The following is a 22,296-nucleotide window of genomic DNA, read 5'->3' as shown; positions in this document are numbered from 1 at the left end:
AATCGCGGTATGAGGGGACAGTGACTGGAAAAGGCACTCTTGGAAGAGACTCAATAATATGCGGGGACGGATATTCTTGGTCTCAATCACACTACACAGTTCTACAGAACTCTACCTTGGTGACCCCGTATGTCGATGAACACAAGAACAGTCTGCGCTCCAAACACCCGGAGCAGTGCGACGACTGGATTACATGTGAACACATCACGACTTTCAGCAGTTGGTTGGAAACACGTCTCAGAGGTGACAACACTATTTGTGATGAGTTGTACTTGTTGTCCAGGGGACCATCTTTGACTGTATTGACTTACAAAGGATACGAGATAAATGGGAATACATTTTACACGATCGCCCAAGATCAAAAGAGCACCAACCAAAACAGCGGTGTCCGCTTTGATGCAGCAACCGAGAGCGGAAAGGACACATATTATGGTTACATAGTGGACATATGGGAACTTGACTACGGACCTGATTTTAAGGTCCCTTTGTTTAAGTGCAAATGGGTCAATCTGTTAGGCAGCGGGGTACAGGTAGACCCACAGTACGGAATGACAACAGTGGATCTGAAAAATCTTGGGTACACTGACGAACCGTTCGTCCTAGCCAATGATGTGGCACAGGTTATCTATGTGAAGGACATGTCTACCAAACCGAGAAAAAGAAAAGATAAGGAAGCGAATACATCATACGATGAGCCAAAGCGCCACATAGTTCTTTCAGGAAAAAGGGACATCCTGGGAGTGGACGGCAAGACAGACATGTCTGAAGATTATGAAAAGTTTCATGAAATTCCTCCCTTCAATGTCAAGGCTGACCCAAGCATCCTGATAAACAATGAAGATTATCCATGGTTACGGCGCAATAAGCAAATGACACAAGCGAAGAAAAAGTGAAGACTTTCTCCCGCAACTATTATGATGATACCATGCCAAATTTGTAACAGACGAACATGCTACCATTTTCCGTTTTGTACATGCACATGCTATGTGGGTGAAATTATGATACCATCCCAACTTTCAACTTTTTCAGAGTTCATTTGAAATGCTTTCATGTCTTATGGTTTGAAACTTTGATACTTCGAAAGTGATTGTCCATTTTGTACACGAAGTGCATCAAGTTTTTGTCGTAACCCTCTCTACTTTTTGGAACATGCTATGTGGGTGAAATGATGATACCATGCCAACTTTCAACCTTTTCAGAGTTCATTTTGAAATGCTTTCCAATTTCAGAGTCATTTAGCTCAAAGAATGAATTAATAGCAAACAGAATAAACTACAAAACTTTTATGAAAATAAAAACAATAAATTAAAATATTATGTTATGATCAACTAAAATAAAACTATAATATTCTTCAATAGCAAAAAGAATATAATTTTTGTGACCTAAAATCAAACTATAAGTATTTAATTGTAAGTATAAATAAAAAATAAATAGCAAAGAAGAAAAAATTTCTAATTTTATAGTAAATTTATTCATAAACTAGTGATTCACACAAATTTTTAAAAATTCAAATTTAAACCATTTTAAAATTTAAAACTAATGGCACTAACAGAAAGTTTATAATTTTTGTGACCTAAAAGCAAAAAGAAATCACTAAAAAACTGTAAGTATTTAGTTGTAAGTAGAAATAAAAAATAAATAGAAAAAAATTCTATTTTTATAGTAAAGTTATTCATAAACTAGTGATTCACACAAATTTTTAAAAATTCAAATTTAAACTATTTAAAATTTAAAACTAATGGCACTAACAGAAAGTTTATAATTTTTGTGACCTAAAAGCAAAAAGAAATCACTAAAAAACTGTAAGTATTTTGTTTTAAGTAGAAATAAAAAAAGAAAAAACCAAAAAAATATAGAAATAAAAAAGAAAAAACCAAAAAAAATGCCTCCTACTGGGCCTCCACGGCCTGAATACGACTAGAAACCCTACATGGGCCAGGATTCAGGCCTGCAGAAGGCCCAATAGGCCCACAGGCAGTAGCAAGTTTAGGCCCGAAAGCCTGCATTAGAGAGGAGCTCGAATGGGTAGGAACACCAGCGCTTATAAACCAGTGCCGGCGCCCTTCAGCTAGCGATGTGGGACTAAACTTTTGGGCGCTGGCAGCACAAGGGCATTGGTCCCGGTTGGTGGCACCAACCGGGACTAAAGGGGTGCAATGGTCACGGTTGGTGCCACCAACCGTGACCAATGCACCCCTTTAGTCCCGGTTGGTGCCACCAACCGGGACCAAAGGCCGCCGCTTCCCGCCCTTTGGGCTGCCGAAAATTGGCCTTTGGTCCCAGTTGGTGGCACCAACCGGGACTAAAGGGGTGCATTAGTCCCGGGTCGTAGCACCAACCGGGACCAATGCTTTTGGTATATAAGCTGGACTTGTGAAAATTTTACAACTTCACCGTCAGTTCGTGCCCGACGCCCCAGCGCTGCTCCTCGTCGCCGTCGCCATCATCGCCCCTGCCTCCGACGCCGTCGCCGCGCCGCCCCTGCCCCCGACGCCGTCGCCGTGCCGCCCCTACCTCCGACGCCGTCGCTGCGCCGCCCCTGCCTCCGGTGCCGTCGTCGCGCCGCCCCTGCCGCCGACCACGTCGTCGCCGCGCCGGCCCCTGCCCCGCGCCCTAGCCCCTTCCCGCGGCCCGCCCCCGCCCGCCGACGCTGTCGCCATCATCGCCCCTGCCTCCCCCGCTGTCGCCATCGCCAGAGCCCCCGCTGTTAGCCTCCGCGCCCATCCGGCTCAAAGCATGTTTTTTATTAGATTAATTTATTAGATTTATTACATTAATGTTTTTGTTCACAGCATGTTTTTGTTCATATATGTATTTTTTTGTTCATTTGTGTATTAATGTTTTTGTTGCATATATGTAATTTTTTTTCAATGTATATATGTATGTGGTAGCTATATATGCATGATGAGGGGGGTGGGGGTCGATATACCCCCTCCCCGATAATTTCAACATGAGCGGAGAGGTCGATATAGCCCCTCCCCGACAACATGAGAGAGGGACGAGGGGTCGAGAGAACTAAATAAGATGATGATGTTTATGATGTTTTTTTCCTGTTGATGATATGATGATGTTGATGATGTTTTTTTCTGTTGATGATATGATGATGTTTTTTTCTGTTGATGATATATATGATGATTTTTTTTCATATATGCATTTTTTCATATATATGATGATGTTAGTGGAGAGGAAAAAGTAAAATAAGGAAAAGGAAAATAAGTAGAGAAAGAAGGAGAAGAAGAAGGAGAAGACGAGGAGAGGAAGAGAAGGAAGAGGAGAAGAAGAAAGGAATAGAGGTGAAGAAGAGAAAATTGGAATATATATTCTATTTTCTCTTTTCTCCTCTATTCCTTTCTTCTTCTCTTCTTTTTTTTCTTCTTTTTTTTCTTCAACACATGGGGGTTCGAGAACGTCGGACATTCATGAGAGAGGCGAGGAAGAAGGTGAAGAAGAGGGAGAAGAAGAGGAGAGGAAGAAGAGGAAGTCTTCTCCTCTATTATTTCTTTTCTTCTTTTTTCTTCTTCTTCTTCCTCTTTATTTTATCAGGAACGAGGGTCGTCGAGAGGTCGAGGAGCGGTAGAGGAGAAACCCTAAATAGAAAGTATCGTCGGTGTGAGATACATGTACCGTCGGTGTCGGACACTACACCCACATCCCACAAGTGGCGCGGGCTTCGACGCCCACGTCACTTGTGGGACGTGGATGTAGTGTCCGACACCGAAGGCCACATGTATCTCACACCCATGATACTTGCTAGCTATTTAGGGTTTCCTCTACCAAAAAGAAGAGGAGAAATAAATAAGAAGAAGAAAAAAGAAGAAAAAGAAGAGGAGAAGAAGAAAGGAATAGTGGAGAAGAAGAGAAAATAGAATATATTCTATTTTCTCTTTTCTCCACTATTCCTTTCTTCTTCTCCTCTTTTTTTTCTTCTTTTCTTCTTCTTCTTCTTCTTCTTCTTATTCTTATTAGCCGGAAGTAGAGAGAGGTTTCCTAGTGTCAAAGTATTGAAGAAATCCATGCCTTCATCATTAGCCGGAAGTAACCAGGGCATGTTGGTACGAAGTTCTGCAAAGTTGTTCTGGAATGGAGTCCTGGATAGAATAATCCGCCTTTTGGTACGAATTCAGCAAAGGCCTTCCAAATAGCGATATTCGGAAGGCTCTTGCTGAACTTTGTATCAAAAAGCGAATTATCCTATCTGGGACTCCGTTCCAGAACAACTTTGAAGAGCTTCGTACCATCATGCACATGTTACTTTCGCCTAATGATGAAGACATGGTTTTGTTGAATCCCTTGACACTAGGCAACCTCCCGACCCCTCGGCGATCCTATCGAACATGAGAGGAAGAAGAGGATAAAAAAAGAAGAGGAAGAAGAAAAAAAAGAGGAGAAGAAAGAATAGAGGTCCTCTATTCTTTCTTATCCTCTTATTTTTCTTCTTCTTCCTCTTTTTTTTATCGGGAACGAGGGTCGTCGAGGGACATAGATGTAGTGTCGTCGTTGTCGATATATACCCCCTCCCGATAGCTTACTATGATTAGGTAGCTAGTTCTATGTTTGGCACTAATATATCCATCTGTCATGTTTGAATAATAATTGCCATGTTGTAAATATTTGTAGAAACTATGGACACCGCCCTAGACGAAGCAACAAAAGAAGCGTTGTTGAGGGACATAATCGCAGAAGGAAGTGATGCCATCTCGTTGTTTCTCAACGAAACCGATGGTCTGGAAGGAGAGGGTGAACAAGCTGGCTACGGTGACCTAATGCCGGTGCAAGAAGAAGAACATGAGGACGGCTCCAGTGACCCAATGCCGGTGCAAGAAGGAGACCGTGATGACGGCTCCGGTGACCGAACCGAGTCCGGCCAGGTATATATATTAGTTAAGCCTATGCTGACTAGCTGATTGATGCATTCATTGTTTTGGTATGTACACATATTAATTAAGTCTTTGTTCTTTTTTCTAGCCCTCCGAATCGAGCAAAACTTCGGTAAAGAGACGAGGCCCGAAGAAAAAGTTGAGCTCGGATGAAAAGTTTGAGATCATAGCAATCGCGCCCGACGGCCAACCTATTGAACCCCTCCGGACAAAGAGCGCATTTGTTGCTCAGTGCGGGGTTCTGGTTAGGGACAAGATCCTGATAAGCATCCAACAATGGTTTAAGCCGGCTACAGAAGACCCTGAGGTGTCTTATGTCAATGATATGCAGAAAAATGATCTTTGGACTGAGCTGAAGTCAAATTTCACCCTACCGCCTGAGGATAATCCAGAGAACCCAGTTAAAGAGAAATTAATCAAGTCTTTTGCTCTGAAGAGGATGGCAGAACTATTCAGGAGGTGGAAGAAAGAGCTGAATAAGTTTGTCGAAAATAATGAGACACCAGAATTCAAGGGCAGATATGAGAAGATCAGAGATCACTGGCCCGCATTTGTGGCCCACAAGACATCAGAAAAGAGTAAGAAGATGTCGGCGACAAACAAGCAAAATGCTGCGAAGAAGAAGCTTCACCATCGCAAGGGGTCAGGTGGCTACCTCGTAGCCCAGCCTAAGTGGTCCAAGACTGAGAATGATCTGGTTCATAAAGGGATCGAACCAGAGACAATTAACTGGCCAGACCGTTGCCGGACTTGGTTCTTCGGGGCTGGCGGAACACTGGACCCTGTAACAAGGAAGTGCATTTGGACGAACGATCAAATGGACATACCAGTCAGTAAGCTTAAGCAGTATATCGAAGCAGCGCAGGAAGGGACGTTCTTTCCAAACAGAGAGAACGACGAGCTCATAATGGCCCTCGGGAATCCTGAGCACCCTGGACGGACACGAGGCACGCCAGGCTCCATTCCGTGGAAGGTTGGGTTTCCGGACGCAGGCGGTTACAAATCCCATGAGAGGAGGAAAAAAGTGCAGCAGACCCAAATACAGGCGCTGCAAGCAAGGGTAGACGCGATAGAGGAACGAGAAGCAAATCGCAGCAAACGTACTACCGAAGCCTCCCCCGAAGCTACCCCGCCATCTCAGCGCAGAAGCAGCGTGGCTTCCACCGAGCTGCTTCAGCTGGAGCATGCCTTGACGGCTCCTGCCAGCTATCCCGTGGATGCTATAACAGAGTCTCAAAATTGCCACCTTATGACGCAATGGATGAATTTGAAGGTCAAGGCGGCTGTTGGCTCTGTTTACCCTACTGAACCCGGCGCAACTTTTCACTGCCGGCCGATTCTAGAAGGATATGCTAGGGTGATGGTGGATGAGATAATGGAGGGATTTGAGGACCTCCAGCTTGACCACCCTACCGGTGAAGGGGAGACTCGGCTGGGGTCTGCTCTGAAGACTCCATGCCTATGGCGGAAGGAGCTCATCAACCTTCCGAACTGGACGCCACCGCCTCCTCCTCCTCCTCCGGCGAGTCAGGGCACTCCGCCTCCACCGCCTCCTCCTCCGGCGAGTGACGATCAGGGCCCTCGGCCGGCTCCTTCTCTGGCGCGTGGCGGCACTCCGCCTCCTTCTCCGCCTGCGCCGACGCGCCTGAGTAGCCAGCCTCCTCCTTCTCCGCCTCGTCAGCAAGGGCGGAAGAGACCTGCCGCCGCTCCAGCTGCTCCGGCGCGTCGTAGTCCTTCTCCTCCGCCGCTTAAGCAAGTAAAGAAGACAACCGCTCCATCTGCTCGGTCGGCGTCTAGCAGTACAACCAGAGGCGGGAGGACATACAGATTCGGTCCTTCTCTGAAGACTCCAGAGAAGTTACCATATGAGAGGACCCTGGAGGAGAACGCCGAGATCGCGCGAGAAGAAGTGAGGAACTTCTTTGAAGGGGTGAAAGCAAAGAAACATCCACCTCCAGAGGAGAAGGTAGATCGGGTGAAAGTGAAGCGCACTCTGGCTGCCCTGACAAAACCACCGAAGTCTGATCCGCCGAAAGGAAACTATGACCGCATTATTGGAAAGGAATTTGCCGAAGCGGAGCGGTCGGGAAGTACTGTCAGTGATCAAAGGCTGAAAGAACGACGAGCTGGGAAACAAATTGCCCAGCTCGGCGAACAAGCGAAGCAATCGTGCCCCCCGCTCAAGGTGCCTAGCCACAACGTCGATAATGATCCGAGGATGGTGCCCGGTTATAGCAATCTTGCAGATTACCTGCCCGACGAAGTACATTATGAACCCATGGAGGTGCAGATACAAAGATACGAGTACGGGAAGCCTCTCGTCAAAGATGAAAGATCTCTATCAACGATGATGCGAAGATTGCATGATTGGTACTTGAAAATCTGCAGAGACTCTGGGGGGAGGAGTACTTTGTATGTGAAAGTTAAAAAGGAGCATGACCTCGTTGGAATTGATCTGTTGCCTGTTCCATTTGAGGAGTTCTATCAGTTTTTCAATCAATTGGCCCTCGATAAAACAACGGTCGCCTGCTACTGTCTATAAGTAGTACTACTTCTGTCATTAAGTTTCTCTATATAGCTTAGCTCTTTCATTGCATGTATTTATAATCATCCTCACTATATTATGCAGATTGAAGATCGCCGAATTGAAGAAAAGACAAGTCGGTGATATTGGGTTCATTAACACATATCTCATAGATGCAACTCAGGTTAAACTTCATGCCGCAGCTACCAAGGCCAGCTTGCTACGATCGTTCGTAATAAATCAAAACAAAGATATAATACTCTTTCCTTACAACTTCAGGTGAGTGTTACTGTCTTGTGCGTATTCGGTTTCCCTTATATATTAGTCAAGGTTATAGTAATGTAATTCATGAGTTATGCATGTGTGTGCAGTTTCCACTATATTCTCCTAGAGATTAAGCTTGAGCAGGGAGTAGTAACCGTCTTGGACTCTAAACGAAAAGATCCCAAGGAGTATGCGGACATGACTGAAATCCTCAAGAAGTAAGTTAAATCGATCATTATCCACCATATCAGCAACTTTGTTCATTTCCTGATATCAAGTAATTGTTTTCTTTGTCCGGCAGGGTTTGGAGAAAATTCACCAAAACAGTTCCGGGACTGCCAAAGGAGCTGGAATTTAGACACCCGAAAGTAAGTACTATAATAGCATGTTCCGCGCATCTCCTAGTGATTCAAGCGCTAGTTTCATCAATACCATTTAGCATTCTTGCTTATCAGTTTGATTGACCTCTATTTCTTGTAAAGTGGTTGTGGCAGGAACAAGGGAATGATTTCTGTGGATACTACATCTGCGAGTCCATCCGCCACATGACCTGTGAGCGGGGCGGGTACTCTAACGAACAATATGAAGTACGTAAATAACAACATTCACAATTTTATTTTATTACCATCATTTGTGTTGAGTTTCATTCATTTATATATATATATATATGTATTGACCCCCTTCTTCAAATTAGATGTTTCGGAAGCGAGATGAACTCCTAGCACCAGCTCGCATGCGAGCAATTCAAGAGGAATTGGCGGCATTCTTTATTGACCACGTGATCCCTGAAGACGGAGAATTCTATGTGGACCCTGAGTCCGTATGATTATATTTGTAAGAGATAATTATTGTATATATGTAGCCGGTAGTGTCAGATAGATATACGAGAACTTGTTGTTCGACCAATCTCTCGGAGAAGGAGAGGTGGTCGATATCACTTCTCTCTGTATATATGCATATATGTTCATGACGATCTTCTGTTTCCTTCATTTGCTTACTAGCTAGCTAGCGTGTCTAGTCCTCTCTATACGTATGTATAGTACGTAGCGTCGACCAAGCACGGACATAACAGAGGACACTTCTCCCTATTAATTATAACTAGCTAACACAATATATGAAACACCTAAATTAACCCGCCAAAACCCCCAAACCCCCCCCCCCCTTTCAAAAAAAACAAAAATCCCAGCCAGAGAAGTGCTGACGCATGGATGCCTATTGGTCCCGGTTGGTGCCACCAACCGGGACCAAAGGGTCTCCTGACTGGGCTCTGCGCACTGCCCACGTGGAGGGCCTTTAGTCCCGGTTCTGGATTGAACCGGGACTAAAGGGGGGAGGTATTAGTACAGACACTTTAGTCCTGGTTCCGGAACCGGGACTAAAGGCCCTTACGAACCGGGACTATAGGCCCTTTTTCTACCAGTGCTGAGACTCAGGTTGATTTGCAAAATCGGCCTGAGGATCAAGTCCTAGCTCGGCAGAATACTTCGGGACACAAAAGCGGCGTGCTCAGTCCTCAAGACTCAGGTTGGGTGCGGCCAACCAACCTGAGGATCAAAATCTCCTCGGAAACTATATTGCACATAAAATTTTCTGCATTGGACAAGCAATGCAGTAGCCCCCGAGACACTGGTCGGGTGGCAACACCAGATCAGGGGATCGATGTGCCCCTTTAATATTTGTAAATAATAAGCCCGAAGCCTAGTAGCCCCCGAGCCTTAATACGGGCACGGGTGGCCGAATTAAGGATCAATATCCATAGTAAAATCACAAATTATGTGTAATGACTCTATGTATCCAAGTACTTTACGTCATTAATGCTCGGATCCGCATTGTACAAAACTTTGTTGACCGACCATCGGCTTCCACCTCCTTGGCCAGTAGCCGAGGAGTGTTTGTCCTACTTTATAAAGCCTTTATGAGGGCAAAGATTTACGACAAACAAGGCAATCTGGCCACACGGTTTTATAAACAAAGGTACGCAGAGAGATATGTTATATTACTGTTTAACAGAAGAAATGTATTCCAAAGAAAATAGTCCCGCTATCGGTTCCTTTCTTTGGGTTGTCATGCTAAGCATGATCATGAAACCTCAGCTCGAATGTAAGAGAAAAATATCGAGGATTTAGTTTGGGAGGCCAGTTAATAGCCCCCTGTAGTGTTCGGCGACAGTCGAGGGCAAGCCGTAAACACTTCGGCCAATGTTATGAATGGCCCGTCATAGTCATCGGATCGCTGACCAGTTTACGCTTATTGTGACAGTCAGTTTTCGGCTTTCTCCACTAAGGTGCTTAACCATGTGAGCTGGAAGCACAATCGCAGTGGTTCTCCCTTTGCACGCCTAGCCGAACAAAACGGAACGTAGGAAGCAAGTGCAGGAGCCGGGCAACCCAACTATTGACCGAAGACACAATTCGAAACCGATGCATATATAGCAATATCTGAGAATGTTTTTGCCGAATCCCTAAGGTGTCCGGCGTTGCACTGCGAGACTAATGCTGGAAAAGCACAAATAGTTTAAAAGTGCCAAAAAGCTTGGAAAACCAAGAAACGTCAGTAAAAACATGACGTCCGAACAATATCAAGTGTTCGGTGCCAATCCGAAAGTTGGTCTTAGAAAAAAAGAAGTGCTTCTGTCATGCTTTAACATGATACATCCTATCTCAAGACTTCGAGCGGGTCAGCCTACGGCTTCAACCTCCCATCCCGAGGGCGGAGTACTTCTCATCAGGCCAGTTTAGCAAACTAAACTCTAGCGGCTTCGAGAGAGAAATTAGGCTCCCCGGCTAGTGACCGCACACTCGTGTCGAAAAAAGGAGTGACAAATAATAATAATAAAACTTTGCAATGACTAAGAAGAAGAACACTTATTATAAAACAGCTCAAATAAACTTAAGAGCCCCCAAGTGACTTGGGAGAAGAATGATTGCATGTACCGAAGTACTTATATCATATCTATGTTCAACCGAACTTTAAACGCGTCTTAACCGACCGTCAGCTTCTCCCTCGTCGGTCAAGGACCCAAAAGTGTTATGTACTCCATCGGTCGAGAATATCGACAGTGTTTCCAATAACCAGGCAATCAGGCCATAAGGCTGTAACAGACAAAGCGCGCTCAGGGAACTTATGCTATATTACCGTGAAGTGTAAGAAGCATCTTCGAAGAAAATAGTACCCCCACCGATACCTTTCTTCGGCGCTCATTGTTATTATGAGACTTGTGCAATAGATTTTTTGTACTCATGAGTTCCGTTGTGTGCCGGCCATCATTGAATAACTATAAGAGCGCTAGCTTTCGGCTTCACCCAGTCTGAGGTCCAGCTCGGGTGACCCGATCGTGACAATCGCAGAGGTGCTCCCTTTACTCCCTAGCCGAACAATCGGGAACGTAGGGGTAAACACAGGAGCGAGGCAACCCAGCTTGCAAATCGCGTAAGTCAATGTGGTGCATATTGTGGCGTAATACACGAACAAGGAATGAAGCCGTACAAGTATAATCATATGCAACAGGAAAAGCTTCATAAAGGAAGCCCCCAAGTAAACGGGGTATTTGAATTTATGTGTCACAAACAAAGTTTGGACAAGGAAATTTTTTAGAAGCAACTTTTTTCCAAAAAATTATAATGCTTGGTCGAACCGAACGCAAGTTAGAAATTAAAGCTTTGAGCATGAAAGCGACTTAGCTGGTTAATGTGTTCGGTATTGATGACGCGGTCCGAGCTTGATGCGGGGCAAGGTTCCATCCCTCAAGCCGGTCCCGAGGTGGCGGAGCGGAGAGCTTGACACGCTGAAGTGGTGACATAGCACGATCAATGCAGACCGGCAGAGTGACGCCGAAGTCCCCGGATCATTTTCCTGTGCACAAAAAATAGTGCAAACCGGAGATAATAGTAATAATGATAATTAAAAAAATCGTTGCATAATAAATAATTTATGCAAAGTGAGTAATAAAAGAAATATGGCCTGGCGCCGAAGTCAAGTTGATGCAGGGCGTCGGCGTGATGCGGTAAAGACATGGCAAAGCCTGAATTCGCAGGTCGGTCCAAGCTCCGAGTGCGGCGTTCGCCGGACTATGTACGGAAACTGACCGAACCACCATGCGACTGTCGTTAATGCAGCCACCATTTGATAGACCTGTGTACATATGACGGACAAACCAGAGTAATAATTCCTTAGGAAAAATGAACCCAAACAAGCAAAAAATACTGGGATTAATAGCACCTGGTTTATTTGTTGTAGCAATCCGAAGGAAGGTGATTCCTAAAATTGGGACCCGCTCCACACACCCATTGCCTGATGGGCGATAAAATGATGGCATGGCAATGCTGGTAAAGGTTGACTCGCCGAGGCAAAGCCCTCGGCCCAGCTAAGGTGACGGAGCTGGTCGGCTAGTGACGCCGAAGTGTCCGGAGTAGGTTGATGAAGAGATGGCGAAGCCCCCGGTCCAGCCGAGATGTCGAAGCCTCGATGTCAGCCGATGAGTCGAAGTAGGTCGGCGTGATGGACACCATCTTGAAGAAGCAATAGTGCAGCCCTGTCGATGCAGGTCGTGACGTGGTCGATGCCGGCTTGATGAAGCGACCGTACGGCGATGCCGGTATGCTCGCTCCGTGTAATCCGTGGGGCGGCGATGTTGATGATGATTTATCCTTCGCGATGCTGGACTCTTGTTCGGCTTGCCGAGATGATGATCCGAAGAAGTTGAGCTCGGCTCAACAAAGTGACGCCCTGTCTAGCGCAGGTCGACAGCCATGGAGTAATATTGCCGGACTGGTTTGACACCAGCATGATGTTGAAGATCATGTTCAAAAGATCTTAAAGTTAGTGGGATGTGTTCGTCAACAAAACACAATACCCCATACAAAACTTCCTTCAAAAGGGATGTCCGAAATCCTGTTCATAAAAAAGATGAACTCGGGTCGAATTCGTTTTCGCGCAGAAAACAGATCCGAAAAGTGATGCACTAATCGGAAGGTTCCTGAAGTTTGGGCTGAAATTTTGAGAGGTGGTAGATATACGAATTCCGCAGCCGATCAACGGTTGGATCTTCCAAAGGACGTCCGAGATAGAAGCTGGACTCCACGCCCTAAACTCATCCAAATTCCCGTCCAGATTTGACAGGGCTTCGGTATATCATGGATTGCCAGAGATTCCTCCATCGGAACTCGACGAAATTTTCCAGGGTTGTTGTAGACTCAATTCCGCACAATTCCATCAAAGCGATCGTCAAAGCGATACTCGAGGAGGTGGTGGTGGCAGATACGAGTTCGCTGTCTAGAAAAACAGCATGGTCGCTTGAGGGCAATGTTGACGTTGAGCCCCCGAGCTCCATAGATGATTCCTCCGTGATCTTGATAGAGATCGGAGTTGATGTTTGATGAAGGCCCTCGTCCGGACATGGTGATCCGAACACGGGGCGCAATTCTTGGTCGAACCAAGGTGACCAGTCGAGCTGGTGACGAAGATGCCGAAGTCGCAGTTGATCTGCAGGCGAGCCATCGATCCTTTTGTCGATCACACAGCGGAAATCTCAATGAAAGCACCAATGTCGGTGTCAAAACCGGCGGATCTCGGGTAGGGGGTCCCGAACTGTGCGTCTAGGCCGGATGGTAACAGGGGGTAGGAAACACGATGTTTTACCCAGGTTCGGGCCCTCTTGATGGAGGTAAAACCCTACGTTCTGCTTGATTAATATTGATGATATGGGTAGTACAATAGTAGATCTACCACGAGATCAAGGAGGCTAAACCCTAGAAGCTAGCCTATGGTATGATTGTTGTATATATTGTATATCTATCGACTAGCCTGGCCTCGGTTTATATAATGCACCGGAGGCCTAGGATAACAAGAGTCCTAGCCGAATACGCCGGTGGGGAGAAGTCCTTGTCTTGATCGCCAAGTCTTGTGGAATCTTCCTTTTATGCGGCAGCCATCCGAACTGGCCCATGAGTATACGGCCACGGGGGTCCTCGGCCCAATCTAATAGATCGGGAGACGACGTGGTGAGTACCCCCTAGTCCAGGACACCGTCAGGCCCTGAGATGGGATCTCTCGAGTACAGAAGGTTGTGGCGGTGGAATTAGGTTTTCGTGGTGCTCCTGGATGTTTGGGGGGTATGTGGATATATATAGGAGGAAGAAGTACGTCGGTGGAGCAACGGAGGGCCCACGAGGGTGGAGGGCGCGCCCAGGGGGTAGGCACGTCCCTTGCCTCGTGCCTTCCTCCCTTGTTTCTTGACGACCACTCCAAGTCTCCTGGATCACGTTTATTGAGAAAATCGCATTCCAAAAGGTTTCATTCCGTTTGGACTCTGTTTGATATTCCTTTTCTTCGAAACCCTAAAATATAGGCAAAAAAACAACAATTTGGGTTGGGCCTCCGGTTAGTAGGTTAGTCCCAAAAATGATATAAAAGTGTAAAGTAAAGCCCATTAACATTCAAAATAGATAATATAATAGCATGGAGCAATCAAAAATTATAGATACGTTGGAGACGTATCATTGTGCCAACAAATCTTCCACTATTATCTACCATAACCCAAGGTTTTCAGTTCCGTGAACTTCTCCACCTCAAACCTGGTACCCATTGGCGCCATGGTTCTTCATATGACTGACCCTGTGAAAAATTATCCAAACTTTCCATGCGATACCCCAAGTACATGAACAGCCTCCGCATACTACAGTAGTTCCAACCAAAAAACATTCTGGTCCTCACGTGTACTAGCTAGTAGGCTCAACTCAGGGTGCTAGCTTTTGCCTTGCCACAGCCTTGCTATTTCCCAATGGACATATCAATGGATATTTCCTTCGCCCAATCGATCAGCTGCTGCCTCTTGCCATGTATCACATGAGGACTCGGTCCTCTTTTTTTCTAAACAAATCATGTGCATGCAACGCTCCTGAGCTGCCAGCCACGCGTACGTACGTGCCTGCGCCTCGTCCCGAACACCTGCCGGCTCTGACAGCCCCACTTGGGCTAGCCCGCCAGCACACACACAGGCAGACCGCTACACCTTTCACACGGTTGCCTAGCCACGTTTGTGTCATCCGTCCGATCGCAAGTCTCCTGCTGCCGCACGTTATGCCGCCGCCTCGATCTGATTCGCTTTTCCGAGAAGATCACAACTGCTGGAACACCTCTGCTTCTTAGATCGCTCCGACTGCAATCGCTCCTGCAGAACTCCAACGATATATTCCACCTGCTCTAGATCAACTTCCGCGGATCCTTTGAACTTTGCTCATGATACCATTTGTTAGAATAAAACCGAGGCATACCGTCGATCATCCGAGGACCAAGCAATCACACGAGCATGACACCGAGATTTGTTAATGAGGTTCAACGATATGGCTACATCCCAGGGGCCTAACTATGGGCGCTTCTCCTCATGGCACCGCTATAATACCGCACCCGGTCGCCCTGGATGCCGGCACATGCCGCCGGCTTCCCTTGCGTTCCTGTGCTATTATGTTGGCATAGTTTACATCATGTGTCTACGCCCGCTATATATGAGAGTCCTAGGATACAAGTGTCGTACTAGGACACGACTCCGTACCCTGTAAACACAATACAACTCATAGTCCAACTGTAACCTACCTTGTACACTATATTCGACACAACTCTAACAGGGAGTGTCCACCATGTAGACATCATAAGTAGATGTAGCAGTCCACCTGCCGGTGTTTACCACTAGTGGGGTGTCTTCTGTGGGGCCATCAGTGTCTTCATCCATCTCCGTGGCCTCACCATAGTCTAAGACATCAGTTAAATCATCAACCATGGCGACTAGGTTGGTGGTGGGTGGGATGTAAATTTCCCAATCGTCGGCCTTAAGTTCGACCTAATCATAGAGCGAAGTCTTGCCGTTCGAGATGGACATGCTCTAGATACGATCAAGCATCTCATTGAGGTGAGACAACTCCTTGGGATTTATTGCTATGTTATAAGGTGGGCTTACTCAAAGTACGCCCGGAGTGTAACTTGACGTGTCTGCTGCGTGAAGGGGACCCGGGAATGATCCTGGGTTATGCGCCGAGGTCAGTAATGATCCTGACGCAATTTCCAAAGTGGGAGCCGAATCCGCATCCGGACGGGAAATCGGGAGGGGATCGGCTGGGGTGGTTACGTCGGGGGCCTCTAGCTGTGCAGCCATAGAGATCGGTCCTAGAGTCGAGCCTCCGGAGCTATATGAGTTCTCAATTTGACCGGGACCATCCTGATAAGAAGAGCTCACCACAGAAATTTGTAGTGTATTTGAGGCCACCAAAGGTCATGATCTGACCTGGGGCATAGTTCTTGACAGAGGCCAGATGACCTATCGAATTGGTGCAAAAGACCATACTGCCGAACACAAAGAGCTGGCCGGGGGCGAAAACACTCCCAAGGCCGTTGGAGCAGTTGATATGCATATGAGCCATCGATCCTTCCGGTGATCTCACAGCGGAACTCCCAATGAAAGCACCAGTGTCAGTGTCAACACCGACAGACCTCGGGGTAGGAGGTCTCGAGCCGTGGATCTCGGATCGAGGGTAGCAGGAACGACGGAGACAATGTTTACCCAGGTTCGAGCCCTCTTGATGGAGGTAAAACCCTATGTCCTGCTTTTGTTTATATTGATGAAGATGTATCGAGTACAGAGTTGATCTACCTTGAGATCGTAATGTGTGGTCTAACTCTAGGGCTATGCGAATGATTTTGTGTTGATGTCCCCTCTCCGGGCTAAACCCTATGGCTTATATACACGCCAGGGAGGGTATCTAGGGTTACAAGGTCGGTGGCTAAGAGCTAGGCGGTGGTAGAGATCTTGGAGTATACGTCAAGTCTTTGGGGGAGGTAGTCTTGATCACGCCTCCTGTATGCGGCCTCCGGAGTCCATCTTGACCATGAATGAGGGCTCGTCAGCCATCCCGAAGAGAGTGGCCCAGGACATCCTCAATGGGTTACTCTTCCATGTCACATACATCTTGGTGGAGCGCTCAAAATGATAAGATTGTGATGTAAATAGCACTCATCACCAAGCAAACAAGTGAATGATCATAAAAAGCATATGAATAGATATTCAATCAAGTATAGCATTAGGATATGGTATGATCAAGCACACAATAACATAGTGTCATACATGCATCAAGCAAAAGTAATATCGAAGTAGCATGGACCAAATAGTAGCAAGAACTCAAAGCAAATCAAGCAAGAAAAAGGCAAAACACTCGCTCTCTCGAAGCCCTATGATCTATACAAATTCCCCCCCTTTGGAAACAAGTACCAAAAATTTCAAAGAAGTACAGAGCTAATTGTCTCTCTAGGCTTGATCCCGATAGCTCCTGGTGATGAAGTCCTCTGACTTGCAACGCCGATGTGTGTCGATGTTGGAGTGGAGAGAAGTGCATCTACAAATGCCTCAGATGACATCTATTGTACTAGAGGCATGGAGGTGGAAGGAGAAAATGATGGAGCAGCAGATGGGGCAGTAGTTGGAGCTGAAACTGTGGCTCTGGAAGTGTCTGACACTGCAGCTCACCTGGGCATCTTCTAGAACTGAGTAGTCATGGGAAGTACTGGACTATGATGCTCATCCTCATCAATGCCGATAGGCTTTGCCTCATCCACCTCTTTCTTGAGACTCTGAACTGTGGACTGAACTTCTGTCACCTTGATATCTAGATCATAAGATTCAGCTTCTATAATTCTCTCAAGACTCTTCTGGTCCTTTGCGAGGCTGACCAGGTTCCGCTCGATCCTCCGAGTAGTTTGAATGAGATATTGCATCTGGTCTGTCTTTGTTTTGAGCACTGGAGCTGAGGGAGCACTAGGTCTAGATGTTTGAGCAGCCTTTGCTCTTGCATGTGCTTTGGCTGAGGTAGGATGGGAGGGATCCATCGTAACAGTCTTGTCCTTAAACTCGGGCCGAAGTGGCAAATGCTCACTATCCAACAGAAATTTCTTGTTTGCATGCTTGTAGTTGATAAGCATATGAATATGATGGGCAAATCCACAAGACCTCTTCTAATCAGCATCTGTCCTCTTCATAGTTTCTACTATATGATCCATGACCTTGAACTTCTCATGTTGGTAAATATAATGCAACATGTTAATAGAGTGACCTCAAAGCATTCTCTCATCACCTAACTTGGGCATCAAAGTATGCCTCATGATGATGTTGGAGGTAGCAAGTCCTGCCAACAAATGGTAAACTAAGCCAAGTTTATGAGAGTCCTTGTCCTCCTTAGGAATCTCTATGTACATGTTAGCCATGGAATTGCGGTCCATCTTTGGCTTACCATAGATATCAATGTCATCTTCATCAGCTTCGGGCACACCAAACAATGTGGCCCACTCAAGCACAATAGACTCATACTTGATTCCTTCGGTCATCCAAACAATCCTATTGGGATAGAAATGAGATTTTGAATAAAATTGTGTCATTCCATGCAACCAGCTTCTTCCCAATGAACTTGTCAACATTAATAGTCCTGAAATCCTCATGAATGTGGGGGAATTTTTCCTCACACTGGTGCGCGTTGGTGCTATACAAACGGTTTTTAACCCCTTTCCGCGACGACATTTGGAACCGTCGCCAAGTGAGTGTGGGCGATAGGGGGGTCCTTTCCACATGACCCAGAAATCGTCGGGGATAGGCCCTCTTGGGACACACTAGGGCCGTGTGCGATCGGGCGAGGCATCGAAACCCAATCATTTCTGTAGGTATGTACATCCCACACGGTAATCCGAGAAAATCATTTCCGTAGGTATGTACATCCCACACGGTGAATCCCAGAAAAACATTTTCGTTCGTATGTATATCACACACAGTCAATCCAAGGAATACGTTTCCTTTTTTATGTACATCCAACACAGTCAATCCAGGGAAAACGTTTCAGTTCGTACGTACATTCCACACAATTTTATGTGTAGGCTCGTGTGTAAAAGGTGTAACTATCACACACGGTATGCCTTGGTTAATGGTTTGCTTTTATCAACTATATCACACACATGATTTGATGAAGAAAACTGTGCAGCATTGGGCTATCCATCACAAGCGCTTCTACTGCTAGAACCGTTTGCAAAGGTCCATGACACATTTAGCAGGTTTATTAGTTTACAATTAATAATTCCAGTATTACACAAATTCACATTTCATATCGAACAACTATTTGCCAATTTCATATCAGGCACATAAATATATTGTAACATCACAGTACGGTAGCTACATGAAAACAGCACAGTACAACATATAGCTAATTCAACTTCATAAGAACAATATATTCGTTTCCCTAATCGAGATCATCCAGGCTCGTCTTATCCACCTCTGCTTTCAGTTCAGTAAGAACCCGTTTTGCACGGGTCAACTGGGAAAGTGCCCCCTCCTTCGCCAACACCATCTTAGCAAAGTCTGATTTAAAAAATGTGAGCTCATTCTCCACCTTCAACTATTTATCCCGCATCTTCAAATATTCTTCAACGTTGACAATAGTTTCTCTGAGCCTGCGTCTGTTCTCTTCCTCATACATGCTCCAGAGCTTCACTAGGCACATCTTCAAAGACTGTGGCCACTCTTGATCAACCCACTCCAAGTAAGAACACTTTCATTCATCCTATAATATTTAAAACTAGATCAGTAACAACTATAGGGGAAATGGGTTTATAGCAACATAGAAAATCACCAATGCTTATTTTGAAAAATTGAAGAAACATGTTAATTATGACATATCTTCTCAAAAAGATCAATGTGCAAATGAATTAATTGCTACTGAGACAACAACCAAATTCTGGAGCATCAGAAGCTATAATTAACTACAACGACGCTACAAGTTCTTACTCATGTACAATAAATAACAAATTGAACATTTTATGAGGAAGGTAAATATAACTGCAACAACATAGCGACATTATTTGGATGACAACAAATTGATACTAACAGGTGTGTACATGCACGAATTTAGTAACATAGAACAAATAGCACTAAGGACGTCCACTATGTATGCCAAAACTGGGGTAAAGACAACTGTTGCTACATCTCGCACTGGTGCCCTGCACTGGCGAGCCGATGCAGTGGAAAAAAATCAGGGTCCCGGACTCCGGAGCACGTAGTTGCTCCGATGCCCAGTTCCTTCGTGCCATAAAGATTTAGTATTTTACTACTTGACTGCTCGGATGTGTGAACCAAAGTTGGCTGCACAAATTGCTGAAGCGGTGCCAAATAATTTTCTAATGGCAACAATTTAAGATACTAGGTACAAACCGTGACACTGTCTTAGGATGCGTTTGGTTGAAGGTGTGGTATGAATGGGTTGGGACCGTGACAGTGTTTGAATCACATCTGACAAATGATTTGTAACAACGAAAGAGGGTCTAAACTTCTCTGCACATGCCAGAAACTTCCTCCCACTGTCCACAGATTCAAACGCAACTAGCTTCACGCATGGAGATTGATGGTGACAACGAGGAGATAGATCTTCAGCCACCCCGCTCCATTCGTTGGCACTAATGGTCCTAGGGAGCTACAGGAGGAACAAATGACTCAAATGACCGCCGGGTAAAAATCCTTCATTCAAAGTCATAGCCCGAGAGAGAGAAGAGAGGCATACCCGAGTGGTGAAGGAGTCGTCACCGGAGGAGGAACTGCTGGAGAGGTCTTTCAAAAAGACCATGGCGACCCCGGCGGTAGGATGCGAGACGCAGAGCAAGGAAGCCGCTAGATTAGGAAGGAAGGAAGGAAGGAAGGAGGAAACATGGGAAATGTGACTTGTGGTCGGGGAGAAAAGGGTGTGGGGAAGGGGGAAAGGGGGGCGGGGTAGATATTCTGGCGGTAGGCCAAAATTTTGGAAATGTGGAGGGAAACTTTGCGCGCGGTGCCGCCGGACCATTCACTTTGAACGATTGTGTGTACCGCAAATGATTCTTCTGCTTTACGCACATGGGATGAGTTTGATAATTCAAATTTTGGTGGAAATTTCCCCGGGTACGGCATTGCATAATTTAACATCGCTTGCTAATTTGGGCACACAAAAGAGCGTACAGCAGACAGACCACACTTATTGAATCGAGACATTTTAGTAATTAAACAGAGCCAGTTGACCTAAACATTGCTCTAACAAAAGACCAACATTAAAAACAAAGCCTAAGTACGCACAAATTTAACAAATCCGCCGCCACGCCGGCCTATGCATCGCCGGTGTGAGATGAGACGTCAATGACTTGTCCTGGCGACATGCCGCCGTTGGTGGACTCCGCGTCCCCCCTGCTGAAGTCGACCGTGTTCTCGTCCTCGTCCTCGGCGCCGCCCTCAAGGTTTTAGTACTCGTAGTAGTGGCTGTGCCAGAGCTTGGGTTGGTACTCCACCACCGATTCCTCGACGGACAGACTCTTCTCTACCTCGACCTTGCCACGCGCAACTCCTCCTCCCGGCGCTCCTTGATCTCCGCCGCCTCCTGCATCTCCAGCTCCCGCTCGGCGACCTCATGAGGAAGCAGGTGCTCCATGGCCACTGCCACCTTTTCAGACATGGGTTGCATGCTGGAGTGTGAGGTGGCTGGAATATCTTGGCGTGTGCATCCTCGATCTTGGCATGGATGGCCTCGACCCGAGCCAGGGCGACATCGGCGGCATGGACGACAGCTCGAGCGCTCATGGTGTTTGCAGCCACCATTGTAGCAGCAGCTGCTGCAGCCGTCTCGGCTGCTGCAGCTGCCCTGTCGGCTGCCGCAGACGCCCTCTCGGCGGAAGCGGCCGCGCTCGATGTGGATGCGGCGGCACTCCCGGCGTAGGCGGCCGCGCTCTCGGCGCAGGCGGCCACGCTCAAGGGGACGCGGCCATCGTACGGGCCTTCACGAAGCATTTCCACGGCGTCATCTTTGCAAGAAGGGGGTGCGGGAATGGGGATCGGGATTCGTGGATTTGGGGGTTGCCAGCACTGGAGCAGAGGAGCCGGTGAAGCTTAAGGAGGGAGACTTAAATAGACCCAGATATTTTCATCGCAAACGGTTCCTAGAAAACAACTATGTGTGATGCTGTAGATATTTTTTATTAGCTGTGAAAGATGAATTTGGAGTAAAATGGCAACGGATGGTGTTTTAAATGAACGAGAAATTTTGTAGTATTAATACAACTCTCATGTCAAATTTTGGAAAATTTCAGCGGTCATTTGACTTTTTAAGACATTAAGTGATTTTTTAGCCATTTAATGACCGTAATTTAAACTTGACCTACATGTACATGCAACAGCTAAACATAACGGTTTGAAAACTCATATTTTGTGTACTTGTGTGTGATTTAATTCCATGTGCAGTAAATTGGAAGGAATTTTCAAACATATTAGTCTCAAGGCATGGGCACATGCATGGAGTGCCATGGCATTTTAATTCCAAAAAATTAAAAAATGATCAAAAAAAACATGAAACCATGCTTGATTTAATGTCATGCCACCAAGATGATGTGGTAAAAAAAATTGGCCTGTTTGATGAAAGTTTGGACACACACCCCTCACAAACCGGAGCAACGCACTAGAAGGCTCGTGGTTCCGAGAAGGAATAATGCATGTTTGATGACGAACGAGAGATAGCTCTCTTACGGCTTTCAAGTTTTTTATACGTCTAACGTGCACTACTACAACTATAATGTGAATATTTGGTAAATTATAGG

The sequence above is a fragment of the Triticum urartu genome, chromosome 2A, assembly GCF_056163025.1.
Source record: "Triticum urartu cultivar PI428250 chromosome 2A, HENAU_Tu73, whole genome shotgun sequence".
Lineage (NCBI taxonomy): Eukaryota > Viridiplantae > Streptophyta > Magnoliopsida > Poales > Poaceae > Triticum > Triticum urartu.
This window is presented reverse-complemented; position numbering follows the sequence as displayed.